The sequence below is a fragment of the Macrotis lagotis genome, chromosome 1, assembly GCF_037893015.1.
Source record: "Macrotis lagotis isolate mMagLag1 chromosome 1, bilby.v1.9.chrom.fasta, whole genome shotgun sequence".
Lineage (NCBI taxonomy): Eukaryota > Metazoa > Chordata > Mammalia > Peramelemorphia > Peramelidae > Macrotis > Macrotis lagotis.
Window position 1 is genome coordinate 370283280 of NC_133658.1, and position 17411 is coordinate 370300690.

A 17411-nucleotide genomic window follows, 5' to 3' on the forward strand; every position below is an offset into this window, starting at 1 on the left:
TTGATATTCTATGTCCTAAGTCTCATCTTGTCTCACATACTATGTTCTAGAGTTCCTTCTGCCTTTAATATTCTGCAACTCTACATATAATTCACAGGGTGCAACTATGAACAGATGCAATAAACAGAGACAGCAATCTTCTTATCGCTTGGTGTATTCTTTCTTTGCCCAATACATAAAAAGAAGTCTGTTTTGTTAAAGGTCATGGAGAGCATTTATTTCTTCCACTGTTTTCAGTGAGTTTGCAGCCTGGGCATCTTGTGTTGTGTCCCCTTAACATGAGGAAGCCTAGTTGCTGGGTCATGTAGTACCAGGCGGTGTGTGGGTGTGTGGGCATGTGGGTAGATAATCCCTAAGTCCCCAAACCCTTTAATTCACTTTTGCCTTGAATAGCTCTATCTCTTCTTTAGCCAGAACCTCCATTGTCACACCCAAGTCTCCAATGAGAGCAACAACAGAAAAATAAGCATCTCACCCCTGACTCGCTGTGGAGCCGAGATCTGGGCAGCTCTCCCCATCAGGGCAGCTCTCCCCATCAGGGAGCTCGAATCCCCACCACGTACCAGAGCCAAAACAGGAAGCATTATAGGTCCAAATTGTGTAATTAAGTACCAGCCCCGCTGCTATGGCAAAGTTATTACTGCAGCTGTTAAGCAGAATAAAATATTGATTCCTTCTTTCCCCACCCCCAAAACTAGAGATCTAGAACAATGATTTAATTTTTGCTTTAGAGCAAAAAAATGGTTTTTGAGTCTTGCCTCCTCCCTTGTGTTACTCAAGTGAATGTAAAGGAGAGGGAGATTCCTGCAAAGATTATTGCATTTTTAAGTGAGCTTGGTTTTTTTTTTCCATCTTTGCACATGAACAGTCCATGTGAGACTAAGTACTTTCCATGTGACTAGCTCATTCCCATGCTTGGAGTGTAATAGGGCATTTAAAGCCATAACAGGCAAGGTCAATATGCTTGTTTGTTGGTGCTGGTCGGTGAACAAACATCACAGAGAAGGTGAGGATGGGAAAATACATCTTTCTGTATCCTTCCCAATCAGAGGGTCCAATTTCCGTGGCAACAAAATGAAGCTGCCTGATGATTCAGGGAAATGCTCCCGTATGCTCAGGCTAGGGAGGATAGCCTGCCATATTATTGGAAGGAAAAATACCAGCTGGGAAGGGAGGGGAGAAGAAGAAAGAGAAGTGAAAAGGAAGGGAGGGGAGTGGAAAGGAGGGAAGTGGGAAGGAGCTATGTCCTCAACTGAGGGAAGAAAGCCACTCCTTCCCCTTCACAGTATGGGGATTTTACAGCTCATTCAGCATGTGACAAGAGAAATATCCAGCTAATAATGATTAGCATTTATATTGCACTTGCTGGCTAAGGATCTCAAAGGGTTTGCAAAACATTCATTATGGTACTGGAGCACCCCTGTAAAGCAAGGGAAATATCACCATCCCCATTATTCAAATAGGTCAACTCTGGGGAATGTGCTATCACTAAGGGCACCTCAAAAGGTGAGGATGGAAAGGGGAAATTCTGACTGCCTAGCTTTTGCCTCTTCCATGACTTCCATAATAAATCCCTGGTAGGCTGTTTGTAACAAGGTAACAAGGAGATAAGAATCTCTTTAAGAGGTCCTTTCCTAGAGAAAGATAGGGCTCAAGGAAGTTCATGGGCTTCTAGACTTTCAGAAATGAAGGGGATCATATGATCAGAGGATTTAAAACTGTAAGAGACATTAGGGATCATCCATTCTCTCCTCTTTTTGACCTACTCAAAAGGGAAGCCAATGTCCAGAGGGATTTAAGAGCCTTGCTAGTAAGTGATAAAAAGAGAGACTCACTTCCAGTCCAATGATTATTCCTCTAGTATACTCATCTCTTTCTCCTTGAAGCCTATCCTATTCAGACCTGATCACAGTGATGTCTTTCCTTCATTAAATCTTTGAATGTCTTTACCACTCACCTGACAATATGTGTAGTCTTCTATTAACAGAAGCAAAGACAAAGAAAATAGAGAGGGTCTCAAAGATTCGATTCTATTCAACAAATATTTATAGAATGGCATAGTGGAAAGAATACCAGATGTTTCGGATGACCTGGTTTCAAATCCTGGCTCTTCCACTTGGATGCTAGCAAGTTTTCAATCCTCAGTTTTCTCATCTGTAAAATAAGGAGGGTAGATTGGATGATCTTAAAGGTCATTTTCAGCTTTGTGTCTGTGATTCTGTTTTCCCATAGTCCTAATGATACAAGACACTTTACAAGACTGTGGGGACAAAAACAACAATGAAATGACCCTGGCCTCAAAGAACTTGAGCTTCTACTGGAAGAAAAATATAGATAGATAGCTATATAGATAGATTGACTGATAGATGATAGATAGAAGTCTATCAAAGGATAAATCCCCTTCCCTAATTTCAGATTTCTCCTCCATTCACCTCAATCCTAGTCTATAATGTCCTATATGGTCCTATATGATCTATGCTTCTACTATACTATCAGAAATTTCCATCTATAATTAATAAACTTCCCTTCATCTTAAACCTCTTCCTCTCTTGCTCCTTCCATTGTCTGGCTCTCTCCAAGGTCTGCTAGTTCCCCTCCCTATCATGACTAAATCCTTGGCCCTCCTTTATAGAATAGATCATATCATCTTTCATACTCTTAAAATTCAAAAAACTCATTAATATTTCTAGAGGAATTAGAATACTACCTGCTCCTTGCTGCCATTTCTAGACTATTTTTCACACCATCTAGTAATTGCTCCTTTAAGACTGACTCTCTCCAAGTTAATCACCCAATCCACATCCTAGTGGCCTTTATTTACCAATCCCCTTTTTTCAGTTCAGTATCTGGTTTACAGTCTCTCCCTCTCTGACCCAATCACTACCAAAATATTAAGAAAATTCCACACTCATATTGGTGTTCTCTTAAATGCTCTATTTTCCCAGTTCTTCAATATTACCAAATTCTATGACTTACTCCTTCACAGTACCCTGGCTAACACTGTGATTAGGCCACACATGCCCATTGCAGGAGGAACAATACCCTAAGGGCCTGTCCCATACAGGTTGGGTTAGTTTTTTCCATAAAAGGTCATAATCCTTGAAACTTAATTGGCCAAAGATACTAAGGTTTGAATCATTGATATAGTTTACTGGTGGCCTAGGTACAAAAATCAGTTTGGGATGATCCAAGAGCTCCTCCCTCAAACTTCTGATGGGTAGACTAGATGATCTGCATGATCTGAATTTTATTTCCATATAATTCCAAACTTGAAGCACTGGTTCAGTTTGAATAAGGCCAAGTCTATAAAACACAATCTTGTCATCACTCATAAATGTTTGACTCGCATTTTCAATAAATCTGAAATTCCTTTATTTTACCATAATCAGTTATCATTCCATATCTTCCTATCTCTTATTTTTCTTAAAGCTAATTTTTATCTTCACTATGACCTCTATACCCTCTGCTTCTCTGGATTTTCCCAAGTCATCACTCCTGGTTCAGATACATTGCTCTCTCTTTCTAATTTTAATCTCTTGCTGATCCAGTTCAACCCTACACTAGCCTTTACATTCAGATCCTTGGTTCCTTTGATGTTCCACATCCCACTCCTGTATCTTTACACAGGCAGCCCCTCCTGCTGCAGTGCCCCCCCTCCTCATCCTTCCCTTTTAAATCCCTGATTTCCTTCAAGACTAAGTTTAAGCATCGCCTTTTGGAGGTGTTTCCTGATTTACCCAAATACTAGGGCTCTCCCCTCTAATATACAGCTTGACATTGGAAGCCCTTCATAGTTTAGCCCTCTCCTATCTTTCCAAATATCTTATAACTTACTTCTTGCCATTGTACTCTTTGATCCAGTGATGCTGGCCTCCTTGCTGTTCCATAAACAAGACATTCCATCTCACAGAGCAGGACATTTTTTTTTTTCTGGATGTCTCCTGTTGTTGTAATAGCCACTTTCCTCTTCTATACCTTTTGGTTTCTCTGATTTCTTTTAAGTCCCAACTGAAAACTCTATCTTCTACAGACAACCTCTCCCAATCATTCTTAATTCTAAAGTCTTCCATCTGCTAATAATCTCCTGCTAATCCTGTATATATTGTTTGTTATCTCTCCAATAGATTACAATCTCTTTGAGAGCAGGAATTGTTATTTTTTCTTTTTTGTTTCTCCATTGCTAAACACATGCAGTAGGTGCTTCATAAATATTTATTGATTGATTAATTGGTGAATTATATCAACACTATGTATAATTTTTATATTCTGATTTATGAATGTTATGTAACTCCATGGACAGTGCTGCCCTGCTTTTTTCTAAAAAAATTTGGGCTAGCTCAATACTGAAAGAATGGTGCCTTGTTATGATATAGCAAACCTGCAGTAGACCCTTGGTTATCCCTTGTCTCATAACATTTCAGTTAAAATAAAAAGATTTACAATAAAATAAAAGAGTGACTACTTTAGTTAGGTCTCTTTCCTCAGCTCTCCTCTGTGGCAAGTAGCTTTCCCTTGCCATGAAGAGTAGGAAAGGATCCTCAGACTGGAAGGATGGCAACATCACAATCAGAGCTGTGATTTATCCAGGTGAACTTAAACCTGAGTTTCTATGCACTTCTCTGCTTTTTATTTCTGTTCTTGATAGTAGGTGACTGAAGAGTGATCTTAAGAGGTGGATGCCTTAAGGATCAATAGCCTTTTCCCTCTAACTCAGGGTTGTCCAAAATGGGGCCTGTGGGTTTACTAAATGCTTTAGTAAACAAAGCCAAGCTACCACAGACTTCTCACTAAAATGGCAAATCAAAATATATTGTCCATTGTTTCAAGAAAAACTTTTAAAAGTAAGGTTGGACAGCCCTGCTTTATCTTATGCCTAAAATCTCCTATAGATGTTCTCTCTCCCACCCTTCCCATTTCAATGTGGGTTCCTTAAAAGTTGGAACAGTTTTGCTTTTCTATTTTTCTCACTAGGGCTTAGCAAAGTGCTTACATATATTAAGGGCTTCATTAAATGCTTTTTCATTCATTCATATGTATCTATAGATATGAAAATTATCTTTGCCTACATGGAATATATTAATCAGTCTTGCCTAAGTACAGGAAAACATTAAGGCCTATTCAAAATCACCTACAATATCAGTTACAATCTAAGAGGTTTAATATGTGTAAAAATATGACATTTTGCTCTTGTATCAGCAAAATGAACACAAGTATGCAATCCATTAAAAACTACTTATAACATATTCAGGTTTGGAGAATTTATCTTTAATAGAACCTGACACCAAACCAAAAAAAGTCTGTCAGAAATGGATAGGGATTGGTTAATGGCCCTAAGTATTTCCCTGAAAAAGTAAATAAGTCTATTTGCAAATGAGACAGATCTGTTTCAGACCCAATTGATTAAAAAAAAATCACCAAGTCTAGAAGCTAGAAGGGAAAAAAGCCCTCAATTCAGGTTTAAGTCCTCTTTTATTCCTGGATCTGTTGATTTGCTCTGAGAAGACCTGAAGTGGCATCTTTTTTCCAAAGTCTTGGTTTCTCTGTTGTTAAATGGAGATAATCTCCCTCCTGAAATGTTCTATCTTTTTCTCACTATCATGCCAGAACAGTGACTCAGGAGTTTGTTGTTGTTGTTATTTTGTGGGGGGAAGAGAATGCATTCATTTAATCTGGTACTAAATAAATTTCCTTGGGAAGACTATATTAACCCAACCTCGCAAATGTTTCATATACACACACATACACACACACATGCATATAAACATGCATACACACATGGAGAGATCCAGTCCTACTCTTCTCCTGAGCTTCATTTCCACATTGTCAGTGAAGCTTACAATGCAGTGCTCTGGCATAGAAATGTAGTAGAATAGAATTGTTCTTTAAGAAATGGGGGGGGGCGGCTAGGTGGTGTAGTGGATAAAGCACTGGCCCTGGAGTCAGGAATATCTGGGTTCAAATCTGGTCTTAGACCCTTAATAATTACCTAGCTGTGTGGCCTTGGGCAAGCCACTTAGCCCCGTTCGCCTTGCAAAAACCTAAAAAAAAAAAGAATTGAGGGGAAAGGGGCAGCTAAGTGGTGGAGTGGATAGAGCACTGACCCTGGAATCAGGAGTACCTGAGTTCAAATCCGACCTCAGACACTTAATAATTACCTAGCTGTGTGGTCTTGGGCAAGCCACTTAACCCCATTGCCTTGCCAAAAAAAAAACGTACAAAGAAAAAGAAATAAAGAAATGAGGGAAAAGACAGTTTCAAACATGGAAAGACAAATTGATCCGGAGTGAAAAGAGCAGAGTCAGAGAAACAATTTATAATATAACATGAATATTATAAAAATGAATACTACTACTTTTTCTGAAGGTCAGGATCACCTGAGATTAGACATGAGTCAAAAACCCAATCCCTGGAGCTGTGACTATGGTTGGCAGACTAGCATCCATGGAAGTTATTGTGGGCAATCACATCCAGGGTCAGACTCTAACATTGTCTATGTCAAGGGTACCTGCAAAAATAATGGGAGAGAAGGGGCACAAGGAGGTATTGGTCTAAACATGGTAAGCATGGTCTAAACATAAGTGATAGGTATTCTGAACGACAGACAAACCAAAGCGCATCATTAGAAGCAGCAATCAAAGTGGCTGAGCAAGCAAAGGTCCAAAATAAGGACAACATCATAGTGTGCACAGATAGCCAACTTCTCACCAAGGGTATGAATGAGTGGATTGACAAATGGAAAGGAAATGACTGGAAAACAAGTAAAGATAAAGATGTTGTCCACAGAGAGCAAGTCATTAAACTAGATAATCTGACTTGGGACATGAATGTTGAGTGGAATTATGTACCTGCTCATTCAAAAGATGAAGGTAATGTTGCAGCTCAGAAATTAGCAAGAAAACCAACTGGGAAGAAGTGAAAATACATAATACTTGCAGATATTGAAATTTAGGTTATAGTGTCACTGTTTCTTTTTCTTTTTTTTAAATGTCACTGTTTAATCTTGCAATATAATAATCTCCAAATCATTTTCTCTTTACCTTTCTCTTCCCCACCCCTTGTTGGAGTTCTATATTCCAAGGCTATCTTTGGCCATTTTTTTTTATGTTTTCTTGGTTTTTCTATGTGCTATTTTAATTTTTTGTTTAATACAAACCAAAAAGAAATGTATATTAAAAAAACAACTGTAGAAATTGTTAAAATAATAAATAAGAAGGCAGATAGTTCCATCTCTGTCAGATCCAGAAGAACCCTTGACTTGGCTCAACTCTTGCTCCAGATCCTAGAAACCAATCTAGACTGTTTGCTACCACAACTTAGGTATAAGGGAATCACCAACTTTTTCAGATAGTACGTACATGAAACGAGACTTTCCATCACCCCAACAGTGCTTTCTAAGGACTTCTACCTTTTGCAGTTACCTTGTTTTGTATATTCTAAAGTTTCCCACTGTATTCTGATTTTCTGGCAATCTAAAGATGCTTGCTTGGACCATTCAAACTGCCTCTCTGGGGTGCATGTGAGTGTTTGTTTGATATTCTTATCAATAATGACATTGAATACTTCACAGTTCAAATTTTGTTTTTTTTCTTGGTTTTTACTCTTACAATTCTAGATATTGGTTGCTCTTACAAGTTATTTAGAGATTCTGGATGTCTAAGTCAAATAATTAAATTGTTCCTGTTTAAAAAGTCTCAGTGTTTCTGGGTTTTTCTGAAATCTTCCTACTCATTGTTTCTCATAGAACAATAATTTTCCATTATATTTATATCCACAACTTGTTCAGCCATTCCCCAGTTGATAGGCATCCCTTCAATTTTCAATTCTTTGCCACCACCAAAAGAGTTGCTATATATAATATTCTTGTTTGTATGAATCTTTTTCCTTTTTTTGTGATCTCTTTGGGATACGGACCTAGTAGTGACATCGTTGGATCAAAGGATATGCACAGTTTTATTTCCCTCTGGGGAAAGTTTCAAATTGCTCTGCAGAATGGTTGGATCAGTTCACAACTCCAACAATAGTGCATTAGTGTCCCAGTTTTCCCACATCTCCTCTAACATTTTGTTTCCCTTTTCTTTCATATTAGCCAATCAGATAGGTGTGAGGTAGTACCTCAGAGTTGTCTAAGTACTGAATTAGAACAGTTTTCATGACTATAGATAGCTTTAATTTCTTCATCTGAAAACTGTTCATATCCTTTGACCATTTATTATTTAAGGAAATGACTTGTGTTCTTATAAATTTAAGTCAATTCTCAATATGTTTTAGAAATGAGTCATGTACCTCTGAGAAAAAGATATATTTTCTATCTCCATTCAATTTTTCCAAAGGTGGACCATATTTAACTTTTCTTTTTTCCTTTTTTTATATTTATTTATTCTCATTTTATACAAATAATGTTTTTATACATTAATAAAATATTCTTGTTTAAGAGTAAACAAAATACCCCCTCTCCCAAAAAAATATAGACTAGTTTGATCGATAAAGTAAAGGGGAGAAAAAATGAAATTAAAATTAAAAGAATAATAGTAATAATTGTAGGTATGGCCAGGTGGTGCAGTGGACAGAGCACCAACCCTGGAGCCAGGAGCACCTGAGCCCATATCTGGCCCCATACACCCAACAATCACCCAGCTGTGTGACATGCAAGCCACCCCAACCCCACTGCCCTGCAAAAACCAAAAAAAAAAAGAAAAAAAAAGACCCAAAATAAAATAAAATAGTAATCCACTGATCTCCCCAAGAAAGAGATCCCAAAAAACCAAACCCCAGGAATATTATAGCCAAGTTCCAGAACTCCCATGTCAAAGAGAAAATATTACAAGCAGCCAGAAGGACACAATTCAAATACCATGGAGCTGCAATCAGGATCTCACAGGATTTAGCAATAACTACATTTAAAGCTCGTAGGGCTTGGAATATAATATTCTGGAAGGCAAAACAGCTTGGAATGCAACCAAGAATCAACTACCCAGAAAAACTGAATGTCCTCTTCCAGGGGAAAAGATGGACTTTCAGTGAACCAGGGGAATTTCAAATGTTCCTGTTGGAATGGCCAGAGCTGAACAGAAGGTTTGATCTTCAAATACAGGACTCAGGTGAAGCATAGAGAGTGGAGGAGAAGGGTAAAATATGAGGGACTTAATGATGATGAACTGCATGTATTCCTGTATAGAAAAATGATACTGATAATACTCACATGAACCTTCTCAATTAACAGAGTAGGTAGAAGGAGCTTTTATAGATGAAGCACAGGAGAAAAATGAATTTGAAGATATATTGTGGTGTAAAAATGGAGTCAATAGATAAAAGGGAAATGTAATGGGAGAAAGAAAAAGGAGAGGAGGAATAGGCTAAGATATTTCATGTAATAAGATTTTTCTTTATTACAATGAGATATTGCAATGATATGGAAGGGGGAAGGCAAGGGGGAATGAGGGAATCTTCTCTCTCATTAGAGGTGGCTAGGAGAGGAAACAGCATATATACTCAATGGGGTATAGACATCTGGAGTAAGGAGAGAAGGGGACAAGGGGAAGGGGTGGGGATGTGAATGATGGAGGAGAGGATGGACCATGGGGGGAGAGTGGTCAGATATAACACACTTTCTTTTTTACTTCTTGCAAAGGGCTGGGATTGGATGGCCTGTCCAGGACCATAAGGCCAGGTGGATGCTGGGCCTTAGGGGTGGTATGGGGGCTCAGGGCCTCTTGGCCCCAGGGCCAGAGATCTGTCTGCTGCACCACTCAGCTACCCTACAGCAGAGTCAGAGTGAAAGGAGAGAGAAAATATAGTACATGGTAGTGGAGAAATACCAAAGGAGGGAGTTGTGATCAGCAATGGCAACAGTGGAAAAATATGGAAGTAACTTTTGTGATGAACTTATCATAAAGAATGTGATCCACCCATGACAGAGTTGGTGGTGTTGAAACACAGACTGAAGCACATTTTTTGTTATTATTTTTTTTGGGGGGTGCAGGGCAAAGGGGGCTGAGTGGCCAGCCTGGGGTCGCATAGTATGGTGACCATTGGGTGTCTGAGGCCAGATTTGGACCCAGGTGCTCCGGGCTCAAGGGCCAGTGCTCTGTCCGCCACCCAGCCGCCCCTACTATTATTACCATATTTAACTTTTCTAAGATTCTGTTCACCTCCTTTACTTCTTTCTTATTTATTTTGTCATTATTTATCTAATTCTGAAAGTGGGAGGTTGAGGTCCCCTACTAGTATGGTTTTACTGTCTATTTCTTTCTGTAATTCAATTAACATTTGTCTAAGAATTTGATTGCTATATCACTTGGTGCATATAAATTTAGTGATACTATTCATTGTCTATGTTGCCTTTTAGCAAGGTATAGTTTCTTTCCTTATGTCTTTTAATTAGATCTATTTTTTGCTATGAATTTTTAAGATTTTAAAGAAAAAATATAGTTCACTAATTCCTGAGCTCATCGACTTTGATTTAACCACTAACCTAGCTGTCACAACTAACTTTTCAATCTTTTTTCTTTCATTTTTTCAAATAATAAGAATTTATTCCCTCTCCCTCTTCTTTCTATTAAAAAAATATACAGTCAAATAAAACAAATTCCCACTTAGCCATGTAAAAATGCATGTGTCATTCTGCAGCTTGAATTCATCATGTCTCTGTGAGGAAAGAAATAGCGTGCTTCATCATGAGCATTCAGAATTGTGGTTAGTCATTGCATTAACTTAAAATTTTCAAAGTTGTTTGTCTTAACAGTGCTGTTGTTATAAATTATTCTCCTGGTTCCATTCACTCAATCAGTTCATGAGTCTAATTTCTTCTTTACAAATTCACTATTTCCTTTTTTCCTCCATAGAAGAAAAAATATACCTTAAAAACTATTGAGGCTTAAATGCCAATTTAATAAAAAATTACTGTGCTATGCTCTGAGGAAGATACAGAGCTTAAGTAAGATTCTGTACCTGCATTCATGGAGTTTACAATCTAAGGGGTTTGATATTCACTTACACATCACTGTAAGGGAGAATATTATAATCAAGTGCATTAGAGAACCTAAAGTGCTATGTTGGACAAAACAACCAAGAAATCTTACTGATACTTTAAACAACATATCTGAAATAGATTCATTGTATTCTCCTCTAAATCTATCTTGCCATTTCAACCTTCCTATTTCTGCTGCAATCACCACCATACTTCTAGTCACCGAGATTTGTGACATCAGAGTCATCTTTGCCTCTTTCTTTCTCTTGTTTCCCCCATCTTTTATCCATTCAATTGCCAAACTTTGTTAACTCTATCCCCACAGAATTTTTCTTCCCCAACCCCCTTCTCTCTAGTCATAGAATTATTACCCTACTCTGATTCTCATCACCTCTGACCTAGGTGATTGCAATAGCATCCTAAATGCTCACCTTGTCTTTCTGTAAGCCCACATCTCTTCTATAATCTATACTCCACATGTCTGCCAAAAATAATTTTCCTGAATTGCAGTTCTCATTACCACTCTTCTAAAGTCTTAAGGAACTCATGTTTTCTTTGAGGTAAATTAGAAACATTTCCTTAATGTAGTATTTGAAGTCTCTGGGCCAAAATTTACCTGCTCAGACATTTCACATTACATTCAACATTTCATTTCTTGGCTCCTTACTCCATGTCCAATATGCCACCCCTAATCATCTCTGCCTCTTAAAATTTTGAGCTTCCTTAAAATCTCACCTTAGGCTCGCTCCTAGGATTGCTTAGTGACTCCTACCTGAAGCCTCTCCTGATCATCCTCTAGCTGGGAATTCCCTCCTCACATTGCTTTGTTTTCATTTGTGTTTTCATGCTGAATCTTTCTTTCCACCTTTCTTCCTCTCCTGTATTACAAACTGAGTACCCTGAGAAGCTATTTTTCTTTATTTTTTCCCCTTATATCCCCAACACCTAGCATATCACCTTGTTGAACTGAACTGAATTACATAAATTATAGATTCATTGATTTATAACTGGAAGGAAACTTAGAGTGTGCTAACTGAAATTATGAACCGAGCCCTAACTCACTTAGGTGGGGAGGTGTTTCTATCATACAGCAGAGTATAAAGGAATAAATTTTTTTCCATTTTAAAAAAAAATTATTACTTTATTGTCCCTAATTACATCTAAAATAATCTATAACATTTATTTCTAAAATTTTGAGTTTCAAATTCTCTCCCTTCTTCCCTCCCCACCTCATTGAGAAGCTAAGCAATCTAATATAGATTATACATATTATATATATGCAAATAAGTATTTCTGTACTAATAATCTTAAAAAAGAAAATGTCCCCTCCCAAGAAAAACAAAGCAAGTGAAAAAAAGTATGCTTTGATTTGTTATTCAGACTCCATCAGTATTTTTGGATGAATAGTATTCTTTAATCGTTAAGTCTTTCAGAATTACTTTGGATCATTGTATTATTGAGATAACTAAAAGATAAATTTTTTCAATGAATTAGAAATTAGCTGTGACAGTTAATTGGGGATGATATCAGCCCTGAAGACCTTAAAAATCAGGAAGCTGAACCATGACTTTTGGAGTATATTTTCATTTCACTGCACTTACAATCTTCAAAGTGTTAATAATACACTGATGTTCTCTTATTACTAGGATCAGATCCATACTATTAAATTAGTTTTATGTTCATAGAATCATAGCTCTAGAAGGAGTCTTAAAGATCATCTTGTTCGACCTCACAGTTTTAATAGTTGATACTGAGATCCAGAAAGGGAAAGTGATCTACTCAAGGTTGCACAGGGGTCAAGAAGGAAATCTGGGATTTCAAATCTAGTACTTTCTAGTGTTTTTCTGCTATTCCATCATCCAGATCCATAGAATATGTCCAAGAGCTAAGCCATTCAGCGCTGAACTAAGATGCAACCTCATCTTAACTTTGCTATTTTCTGCCTTACCCTTCCTCTCCATCCCTTTCTGCTTCTGGCATTGATAACTTTGATCAAACCAGAGCTACTATCATCTCTTGAAAAGTTTATTATTATATTTCCTTATTATTTCAGTCACCACCCCCAAGACTTCCGAAACCAAAATAGCTTTCCCTGGCACATATGCACTGAATTCTGCTATTAAAACTTAAACTGCTTGTGGATAGGAACTACTAGCTATTAAATTTACATTCCCAATGCTTAGCACTGACACATGTAATCACTTAACTAAATTGACATTTCTCCCTCCCCTCATTCCTTTATCCATTCATTCATTCACTTGTTCATTTATTCATTTTTCCATACCATTCAACTTACTCTATTATTGAAAGGAGAAATAGAGTGTGTTCTGTAATAGCATGTCTTGTTCTTATTTTCCCATAAATATTGAAAAGTGTTTCAAGTGCAATGAAACCTTTACAACTAATTCATTCCTTGGCTGAGTCCTGCAGACCGAATTCCCAGCTTCTCAATAGTACCTCCATGGTTTTTGAATAAAAAACCTTGATGATGTTAAAATGTTCAGCTTGTTGAAAGAAAAGGCAGCTGCTTGGACATTTATAACTCATATTTCCATAGTACTTCATATTATACATACACTTTTCCCCATAGGTAGGTAGTACGAGTATTGTCATTCTGATTTCGTGTACAAACAAGGAAACAAGCACAGAAAAATTTGATTGATGCAGTGGAGAAGTGCATTTGGAGTTAGAAGATCTGGATTCAAATCCTGTCTCTTTTTACTACCTGTGTGACTCTGGTAGAGTCCCTTGCCTCTCTGGGCCTCAGTTTCCTCATCTGCAAAAGGAAAGTGTTGAATGAAATGTGGTTTTTTTTTGGCAAGACAATGGAGTTAAGTGACTTGCCCAAGGTCACATAATTATTACGCTTTGAGGCCGGATTTGAACTCAGGTCCTCTTGACTCCAGGGCCACTGTACCACCTAACTGCCCTGAAAAATATGCTTTTAAAGTTCTGTTGGAGTTCTATATACTATGATTCTATAATCTAAAATGTCTCCAGATAGCAGTGGTGGAACCCACTCTCTCACTCCCCTTCCTATCACCACTTTCTTTTGACAGGTCTATAATTTCATTGGTATAGGAAATTAGGTCTATAATTTCATTGGTATAGGAAATTTAACCTATTAATGAAGATTGCCACCTGCTCCTCAAATTGCAATACTGGAGAGTTGTTTCGAGAATTGAAGGGTTAATCATAGAAAATAATACATAAATCATAGAATAACTATGTGTTGCAGGTATGAATTTAATATAAGTCTTCCTGGCTTCAAAGTCAACTAGATAATGTTAAATTAATTCTAAGCAACACTGACATTGCTTAGCTCTATCTAATATCATTGATTTTCCTTTATATTTCCAAGTGAGATCTACTCCTGAAATTGAATTATCATATTATTACATAATGATTTTAGCATATAATTGGTCAAAATCAATTTAAATAATTTCCATTATTTTCTTCATTTGTTGAAAATCTTCCTTTTTCATTTTTGTGACTGGCAATTAGTATTACCTTTTTTTCTTAATCAGACTAATGAATGGCTTATCTAATTTGTCTTAAAATAGCTGTCAGTTGGGAGCCATGATGGCGGTATGAAGGCAACATTTCCCCAGAACTCCAACACCCCAAACCCCCAAAAAACAAAGGATGGCTCTAGCCAAAATTTAGTGGGGCAGAACCCACAGAAAGACTGAGTGATACATTTTCCCAGTCCAAGATTATTTAGAACTTCCCTGGGAAAGGTGTGCTTCACTAGGACCAGGGGTTGGAAAAAAAGGCCACTGCACAGCCCAGCCCAGAAATCACCAGCAACAGCTTGAAAAGGTGGTAAGAGAACTCTGCTGTACTTGGGTGAGTGTGGAGTGAGGAGCATGGCTACAGAATCTTCAGTGAGAATCGGGTGAAAGAAGCCTGAACCCCCAGAGATGGCAAAGGAAGACTGCAAAGATTTCTCTGCTCTCCCTGGGGTAGAGCTCTGCTGTTTGCCTACACTCAGATATTATAGTTTGGGCTTCCATACTAAGATAACTAAGCTGGATCTCTCCTTATAGCCCTAGGGCAGAGGGTAGTGCTGTGGTCATCTGCATATCAAAGCACAGGCAAGAGAGCATAAGACCTTGGAGGAATAAAGGTCACAGTGGTATCCCCCCCCCCCCCCAAAAAAAAGCCCAGGGCAGCTAGGTGGTGCAGTGGATAGAACACCAGCCCTGGAGTCAGAAGTACCTGAGTTCAAAGCCAGCTTCAGACACTTAATAATAACCTAGCTGTGTGGCCTTGGGCAAGCCACTTAACACCATTGCCTTACAAAAAAAAAGCCTTAGAAGTGCTGCAAATTAGTCTTGGACTAAGGAAATGAGTAAACAACAGAAAAAGAAGAATCTGACCATAGAGAATTACTTTAGTTCCATGGAAGATCAAAACACATACTCAGATGGTAACAAAATCAAAGCATCTGTATCCAAAACCTCCAAGAGAAATAGAAAATGGGCTCAGACTACGGATGAGCTCAAAAAAGACTTTGAAAAGCAATTAAGGGAGGTGGAGGAAAAATTGGGAGGAGAAATGAGAGGGATTCAGAAAAATCATGAAAACCAAATCAAAAGCTATGCAAAGATATACAAAAAAATACTGAAGAAAATAATATGTTAAAAACCAGTTTAGGCCCAATAGAAAAAACAAAACATAAGGCAAATGAGGAGAAGAATGCCTTAAAAAGCAGAAGTGGCCAGCTGGAAAAGGAGATAAAAAAGCTCTCTGAAGAAAATAACTCCTTTAAATGCAAAATGGAACTAAAGGAAGCTGATGACTTTGTAAGAAATCAGGAAGAAATAAAACTCTTCCAAAAACAGTCAAAAATTATAAGAAAATATGAAATATTTCATTGGAAAAACAACTGACCTTGAAAACAGATCCAGAAGAAATAATTTTTAAATTATTGGACTATCTGAAAGCCGCAACCAGGAGAAGAGCCTAGACTTCATTTTTCAAGAAATAATACAGCAAAATTTCCCTTAAATCCTAGAAGCAGAGGGTAAAATAGAAATCAAGAGAATTCACCGGTCACCCCCTGAAAGGGATACCAAAAGAAAAACTTCCAGAAATATTATAGCCAAATTCCAAAATTCCCAAATCAAAGAGAAAATTCTGAAAGCCGCCAGAAACAGACAATTCAACTACTAAGGCTTGATAGTCAGGATTACACAGGATTTGGCAGCATCTATATTAAGGGCTAGAAGGGATTGGAATATTATATTTCAGAAGGCAAAAGATCTTAGTTTACAACTGAGAATCAACTACCCAGCAAAACTAAACATCCTCTTTCAGGGGAAAAGATGGACTTTCAATGAAACAGGGGACTTTCAAATTTTCCTATCGAGATGAACAGAGCCGAACAAAAAGTTTGATCTCCAAGTACAGGACTCTGGTGAACCACAGAGGGAGTGGAAGTGAGGGACTAACTATTAGGAACTTGATGATGTTGAACTGTTTGTATTCCTTCACAGGAAGAAGATATTGATAACTCATATGAATTTTCTCATTCATAAGAGTTACTAGAAGGAGCATATATAGACAGCACATAGAAAGGAGCAGAATATAATGGTATGATGTAGTAAAGGGATGGAGTCAATGGGCGATGGGAGAAAGTACTGGGAGGAAGGAAAAGGAGATGAAAAAGAAGCTGAGAGATTTCAGTTAAGAGTCAAGAAAAAGCTTTTTCAATGGAGTGGAGGCGGGGCGAAGGCAAGGGTGAATGAGTGAGCCTTCATTCTCATCAGAAATGGCTCAGAGAGGAAATGACATAGACACTTAATAGGGTGAGGAAATCTGTCTTGCCCTGCAGAAGGATGGGAGGAAAGGGATGATGAGGGGGAATGGGGGGAAGCAAGAGGGAAATAGCTGATAGAAGAGAGGGAAGATTGAGGGAGAGGGTACTCAGATGCAACATACTTTTGGACAGGGCCAGGATGAAAGGAGAGAGAGAGAGAGAATAGGATAAATGAAAGTGGGAAGAAATAGAGTGGAGGTACAGCTAGTAATAGCAACTGAGGGAAAAATATATAAGCAATTTCTCTGGTGGACTTATGATAAAGAAAGCAACTCACCCCAGAGACAGAGCCATTGAAATCTGAACAAAGAATAAAGTACATTTTTTTTCTCTCTCTCTCTATTCTTGAGGTTTCCCATATTCTTGGGGGGGTTATGTTTATTCTTATGTTTACTTTTATAACATTCAATTTACATCAATGTGTGGCATGGAAATAATGCAGAGATTGTCAGCCTTCTGTGGGGGGGGAAGGGAGGAGGGAGAAAATTGTAGAATTCAGAACCTTGCAAAAAATGATGAGTACATATTGCTATTGTATATAATTGGAAAACAAATAAAATGTTAAAATGTTAAAAGATGGAATTGGAAATATTTAACAATACAAATAAAAATACAATAAAA

At 37.8% G+C, this 17411-nt stretch overlaps 1 long non-coding RNA gene across 1 annotated transcript; it reads left to right on the top strand.

Moving 5' to 3' along the window:
* The first annotated feature begins 962 nt into the window (after positions 1-962).
* Positions 963-15118, top strand: LOC141518014 (uncharacterized). Its single transcript, XR_012477058.1, has 2 exons — positions 963-1006; positions 14530-15118. It is a non-coding gene; the product is annotated as an uncharacterized LOC141518014 (long non-coding RNA).
* Positions 15119-17411: the final 2293 nt, after the last annotated feature.